Source organism: Octodon degus, unplaced genomic scaffold (assembly GCF_000260255.1).
Source record: "Octodon degus isolate 3935 unplaced genomic scaffold, OctDeg1.0 scaffold00175, whole genome shotgun sequence".
In the NCBI taxonomy this organism is placed as follows: Eukaryota; Metazoa; Chordata; class Mammalia; order Rodentia; family Octodontidae; genus Octodon; species Octodon degus.
Window position 1 is genome coordinate 5,675,120 of NW_004524751.1, and position 7,204 is coordinate 5,682,323.

At 34.6% G+C, this 7,204-nt stretch overlaps 1 pseudogene; it reads left to right on the forward strand.

The window, feature by feature from the left end:
* Positions 1-4,518: 4,518 nt before the first annotated feature.
* On the forward strand, positions 4,519-6,980 carry LOC101575910 (annotated as a pseudogene).
* The last annotated feature ends 224 nt before the right edge of the window (positions 6,981-7,204 follow it).

The window sequence follows — 7,204 nt, forward strand, 5'->3', positions numbered from 1 at the left end:
ATGGGATGCACAGAATTTTATTTCACTTGGACAACAAACTATAATAGCCATTGCTGTACTATTATGTCAAAAATATCCCTCACCCTGGCTGGTAGCTAAACTCTATTTTCCGTACATTAGGTCTTACACAAATTCTGAAATTAACTGAAATTTGTCTAAAATATTTCAGCTTATGAAGGAATTTCTTTTGCTCATTGGTTTTCACAGTATGATAGTCATAATGATGATTTGATGATATGAATGCATGTGTTTATGCATGCATTTGTGTCTATAATACAACACAACTAAGAATACACAAAGAGTTACATTGCTGGTGATGATATATTGTGTTTATGTAATTTGACTAATGTGTAATATATGCCATATACTATGATGATAAATTAATATTGCCCTACACTCTGGAAACCTTGTAAGTATGGCAAAACTCCTCTCAGTAATTTCCTGAAGGGCTGGGATTCATTTATTCAACTTATGTGTAGAGGTTTGGCAACTTCTCTTTGTGTCCCAAATGTCAGATTGAGGTGACAGGGCTAAAATGATTTGTAAGAAATTGCCATATCATAGGTCACCTGCTTGTACTATAGTGTAGCGTCTTTGTTTTTATTATTGACAAAGGGAAACATAAACTAAAATGGTTGTTTCATTTGTTGTCTTTTGTGAACTGTCCTTAGAATTTCCAGATCCTTCCCTCTTGTTCCTTCCTACTGCCAGACATCCCACTGAGCTACTCCCAGATGCCTCATTGAAAGCCTCTCCATGTGTTTCTGAATGATGTGAAATCCATGAGCTGAAGAAACATAAATTACTCCTTTTTATGGGAAGAATTTCATACATCACAGGGTACAGAGGTAAATGTGTTTTCCAATAAATAAAAAAGAGAGATGACAGGAGAATGCATTGTTTCAATTCAATGTAAATTAATTTATCATGTGAAATAAGCAAACCACCAAGAGTCGTTACAATTTTCAAGGATAGTTTTCTTAATCAGAAACATTATTAAACATATTTTAAAATATTTAACAGTAATAGATGACTAACATTGTATGTATCTTGGACTGAACAAAGAATAGTCCGAGTCAAGCTTAAGAAAGTGTTGAAAAGATGTACAATTCAATCATTTTACAGTAAATTAATAAAACAGAAGTAAAATGAATATTTACTTATTTTGCAACTTGTCAAATATTCAAATGAGTAATTCAAAAATAACATAGTAGTCAATGCTTCAATGTATACCACAACTGAAATACATTGTAAATGACTACTGACTATTCTCTTACTGAGACTCATTAGGAAATATGTATTGAGAAAATTAAGATTAATCTCAAATCTGAATTCTACCTTTTAATACTGAATAAGCAGACCAATTTCAATTAAGTTTTATGAGATTGCTTCATACTGTGTCAAAACTATTAATGTTATTTTCATGTTCATTAAACTAAATGTTATTAAAATTTTCAAGTCTTGATGAAAGAATGAAAGTTTGGTACTTCATATGAATTTACCCTTACATATAATGTAGACAACTAAAGAAAGAATTTATTTTTGTTCTGTTGTTCAGGTTGCTTTTTAAATAAACATAGAACTTAAATTTCAAAATGTATTTTTATGAATCTCTGAAGAATAGGAAAGAACACCAGTTTGATATGAGTTAGTTACATGGTATATTCCAACTTTATCTTTTTTCCCCATAATTTTATTGATAAATAAATAGCAATGAGACAGTTTCAAATCAAATTCGTAGGACAGTTTCAATAATTAACACATTACATATATTCTTCCTAGTGGTTAGTTGCTGTACAAGATGTAGACATGATATCCTATTTACAAACACCATTAGAACAAATCACTCTATTCATTAAGAGAATGTAACTATATATCTATCCTAACCACTTTGAATACACAGATACAAAATGGGCATTCATCTGTATACCCTTTTTTTTGTTAAGTTCCGTTATTTGAATATTATAGGTGTGCAAACTCAGCAAAATATTCTAAAAGAGTCCAGTATCCCATAATAGTATTGGATCTTCCGCTTGACTGGCAATGTCAGAAATTGTTGACCTGAGTTCCCTACAGCTCAACACAACAGCTTTACTTCTTATATTTCATTTTTATACTTCTCTGCTAGATAGTTAAGACCAAAGTAAAGCAGTACCTATGTAACATAGCTTTTGGGTCTGATAAGGGCAGTGAAATCCCCTCAGGATTTATCCTGAGATCCTGTACCTTAGAGTGTAGAACTTTGTGTCAGTCATGTGAATGAGTCACGGCCATTGCTTGGCCAATGTGCTCTCTGTGAAAGCCTGAGAGAATGTTTTCTCTCCATGTGACTCTCGTTAGGCACACTCTACATCATTGATCACTTTCCACTTTGGCCCCATAATCTTCTTGATCAGAAAATTTGGGACACTACTGAGGTACATGACGTTACAGTACAAATTCTCATATGTCCTGAGTTGTATTTGAACTTAGAAGGCTAGGGCCAAAATGCTGGCTTTCCTTGCAGCCCTCCTTTTTCTCTAAGTTTGTTCTGCAAACTTAGGTTGTTAACCATCCAGAAGACAAGCTTATTGCTATTACCATAAAACTTAGGCTGTTAAGCTTTACCTCACTATCTGTGTGCATATCAAACACCTTAGGCATAATATGGAACAGGTATTTTTCATCAAGTATTGATATGTTGAATTTAAGTCTCTACAGAATATGATAAAACATATTTAAAAATTAAAATATATTTTTAAAAATATGCATAAAGAATTATATACTTCTTATGTTTACACATAAGTTCAAAAATCTTACCAGAGATGCCAACTTTATCTAATTGACTAAGTGTAAGGAATGGGTCTAATTTTATGACTTTTGTTTGCCTTTAATACTTCTTTTTATGTTCAACCCAAATAAGAATATTTTTGTTACTTTTCTAAATGGAAGAAACTGTGACAGAGGATTGAAAGACACTGAGGATAAAACATATTTATTAATACTAATAAAAATATTATTGACAATTGCTCACATATCATATGCATTTTGTTTGGCATTCTACAATTGCTTATGCATATATAGTAATTGAAATAAGATGTCAATCTTTTTACTAATAATTATCCTCAACTTGCTTACAAAAACGGACTCAACCTGTGACTTGGTAAAATTTTACATTTCCCCCACCTTTTATTCTTTCACTTTACTTCACCCTTCCATTGCTGATTTCAATTTTTCGTGTCATCATGAGAAAACAACGGATAAATGTAGATCTGTCTACATCAATGGGGCACTATCAATACTTCATGATAAAAACAGCCTATTTCTCAGGATTTGTTACTTCAGAGTAGAAGTTGCCTTCTATTTTCTATCGTTTCTCTCAGGAGGTTATACCTTCTCATAGAACTAAGTGTTAAATGAAGGAAGACAGAGAGGCCTGACTAATTATCCTGAAATATTTTTTGCTTTCTTGCAAATATAAGTAAAAGAGCACAAATATTCCTGTCAAAGATTATTTCTTCAATAAATTAAGCTTAATAATTTTAACCAATCCATAAATATATATGAACACTTTAATTTGTGGATTTCTTTCCAGCTTTAAATAATACTTGTCCCTTTGCATAAGTGTCAAGCAGTTCTTTTAAGTTTGAAAATGTCAAATATCAGTATATTTGGAAACCTTCCGTGGAATGATCCTGCTAACCATGTGTTAGAGCTGACCATTTTATAAAATCCCTTTTGCTTCTACAAGTTCTAAAAATGTTATCTAGAGAGCAAAAATGAACCTAAAAGAGATTAAAGTCTATTGTATTTTGCTTTTAAGATATTTTTACAAGTTTGGAATAGTTTTTTTGTGGAACCAGGGATTGAACACAGGTCCTTACACTTGCCAGGCAACCGCTTATTCTACTGAGCCATCTCCCTGGCCCCAACAAGTTTGGAATATTTATCAATAAGTATAAACTTGGTGCTCAGAATTCAACTATATTATTCTGAGTCAAGATTTTTTACCTAAAGTTTATTCTAAGTATGCCATCATTTAAAAAAAGAAAACAAAACACTATAGAGACTAAACATATTTTCCATGTAGGAAAAAGTTTTCATTGTGGATTCAAACATGGCTTTTTCTTACTTCATGGTAATTTTATGAATAAAATACACAAATATTTAATTTCAAAATACAGCATTGAAGTTAGGCAAGTTTTAACAATATATTGTCTGCAATAAAGTTAGTCATAGAACTGTTAAATCAGACATTCATTTTTGCAGTTTTAATACAAAAAAGGAGATTTATTTGTAGATAAATTACATATCCTAAATGTCTGCTTGGTTTTTTTTCTGACTATTTTTAAGTAATCAAAGTAGATTAACTTTTTCTCTGTATTTAGGACAGGATGTTCAGGATGCACAGGAGCTCACTGTGTAGATTGGACCATAGTGATCCTCCTGTTTACAGTCTCCCAAGTGCTGGGATTACAGGCAAGGGCCACCATGTCCAGTCTCAATCATTGTCTCAGCATGCCCTGGGGCAAGGCCACCATGGCCAACCCCAGGGTTCGAACTCCCAACCCCTGCATCTGCCTAAGTGGGTGCTTAGTTTTTATATTATAAAGAAATTTCACTGTGTCTCATGTTTTGGTTAAAATAATGTGGAATGAGATTACTAATTTAAGGGGCTGGGGAGATGGCTCAGTGGAATATGCACTTCCCTGGCAAGCGCAAGGGCCTGAGTTCAATCCCCAGTTCTGAAAAGAAAAAAAAAAATTACTAATTTAGATGCTTTCAAATAACATTGGCTAGTATTTTTTCAATATTTTACTGCATACTACTTTAGCATAGAATTATTCTATTAAAAAGATTGTTTAATAATAATGGCATTGTATGTTGGTCTTCAATCATAAAATATTAAAAAAACAGTGTTATTTTTTAGAAATGACTTACTAGAGTACTTTCACAGTGACCTAAATAAACACAGATTTGCTGAGAAAGTAGTGCACTTTCATTGAGGCAGAAATGCTAAAACATATTTAATTTACTCACATTACATTACTGCACCAGATTGTTTCCAAAAAGAAAGAAGCTGCTCCAGTTTCCTGCCTGTTGTTTGCACTAACTGTGTTAATCTTCATGCTATCTATAACATGTTACTTTGAGTTACAGAAATGTCTACCATGGTGTAAATCATGGCAGAACGTTTTATCTATATAGCCTAACTCTAGGAATATGGATCAACATACAGGCAAGTAAAATTAATTTAGACATACACTAAATTGTTGTGAAAGCTATTTAAGGGAATAAGAGGGTGTTTGTCAGCTTTTTGCCTGCACCTACTCAACTATCTCAGGATCAGCTTGAGGCTGACGAAAAAGCAAGAAGAAAAAGATAATGGCAGACCTCACTGGTTTCCTCCCAAAGAGAAGCTCCCCCATACAGGTACAGGAAAGGTTGGATACCTCGGTTGTTAGAGGATTTTAGAGATGGAGGTGCTTTTCCAGAGATCCATGCGGCCCAGTATCCACTAGATATGGGGCGAAAGAAAAAATGTTGAATGCATTGGTCATTCAGATTGATCCTGATGGAAACATTAAATATAATGCAATTGCTCAGAAAGGACAGTCAAAAGCCAAGGTCATTTATAGTAAATACATCGACCTGGTTCCAAAAGAGGTTATGAATACAGATTATGCAGATCTGCAAAGACCTGATGAAGAAGCTGTTAAAGAGATAACAGAAAAGACAATGGTAGCCTTGGAAAAGTCGGTATTATGGAAGGTTGCTGCAGCCATGCCAGTATGAGTCCCTGATAAACTGGCTCCTGCTCAGTGTATCCAATACACACTGTCGCAGCAGCCAGAGGCTCTTAACTCTGGAGCTAAACAGAGGGTTATTCAAATGGTAGGAATACAGAAAGATCCAATGGAACCTCCAAGGTTCAAGATTAATAGGAAAATTCCGCGAGGACACCTTCTCGTCTTGCACCTGTCATGCATTCTCCTACAGTCATTCGAAGATGACTGTAAAAGAACAGCAAGTGTGGAAGATTCCTTCTTGTATTTCCAACTGGAAAAAATTCAAAGGGTTACACTTCCATTAAACAAATGTCTGGCTGCTGATGGAAGAGCACTTCAAACAGTACACATAAATGAAAACTTTGCCAAACTGGCTGAAGCTCTCTACACTGCTGATCCGAAGGCTCGTGAAGTTGTAGAAATGCGCACCCAGGTAGAATGAAAGATGGCTCAAAAAGAAAAGGAGAAACATGAAGAGAAACTTCGAGAAATGGCACAAAAAGCTAGGGAGAGGAGAGCTGGCATCAAATCCCATGTGGAAAAAGAGGATGGAGAGGCATGTGAGAGAGATGAAATCCTGCATGACAGGTGAAAAGAGAGACAGAATGATCAGAATCCTACCAGGAAAGCTCCTGATAAAAGGTCAAGACTGCAGAGGGAGGAAATCCAGATATCAGTGAAGTCATTGCTCTTGCTGTGCCTAATCTTCAGACTTTAAATAAAGTTCAGTATGACCACAGGCTCTTCAATCTAACAAAAGTTATGGACAGTGGATTTGCTGCTGGAAAAGATGAAATTTACAATGTTTTTGATCAAGCCTAGAGAGGTGGTAAAGATATGACCCAAAGTATTTATAGGCTGAGTAAAAATCTGGACAAGGATATGTATGGTGATGACCTGGAAGCCAGAACAAAAAGCAACAAATTTGTTCCTGACAAGGAATTTTCTAGTTCTGACAGTAAGAGAGGCCAAGAAAGCCTCAGCTTGAAGAAGATACTTTTGGTCTGGATGAGTTTTTGTAACAAGCCAAACAGCATGGTGGCTCTAAAAGACCCAAAGATAGCAGCCACCCAAAGGAAAATGAGCATGAAGGCAAGAAGAGGAGGAAAGACTAAATCCAGCTCTCTTCAAAGTGAACTATTGTTCATAACCCTAATGATGCAAGTCATGGTGGGAACTCCTTGTAAATGGTCAGGACAAAACCAAATCTAGGTGCTAGATACCAACACTACTTTTTATTACAGGAGAAGAAGGAATTCAAATTTTTATTTTGAATTCAATTTTTGTAAAGAATGTGTGTGTTTATACTTGTTCCACATTTTCAGAAACTAGAGAACATGCTACCCCACACATGGAATTGAGAGCACTTCTTTTTCCTTGACATAAATAGTCTGTGTAAAATTTTGTGTAAGAACAACGGCTTATAAATAAAAGTT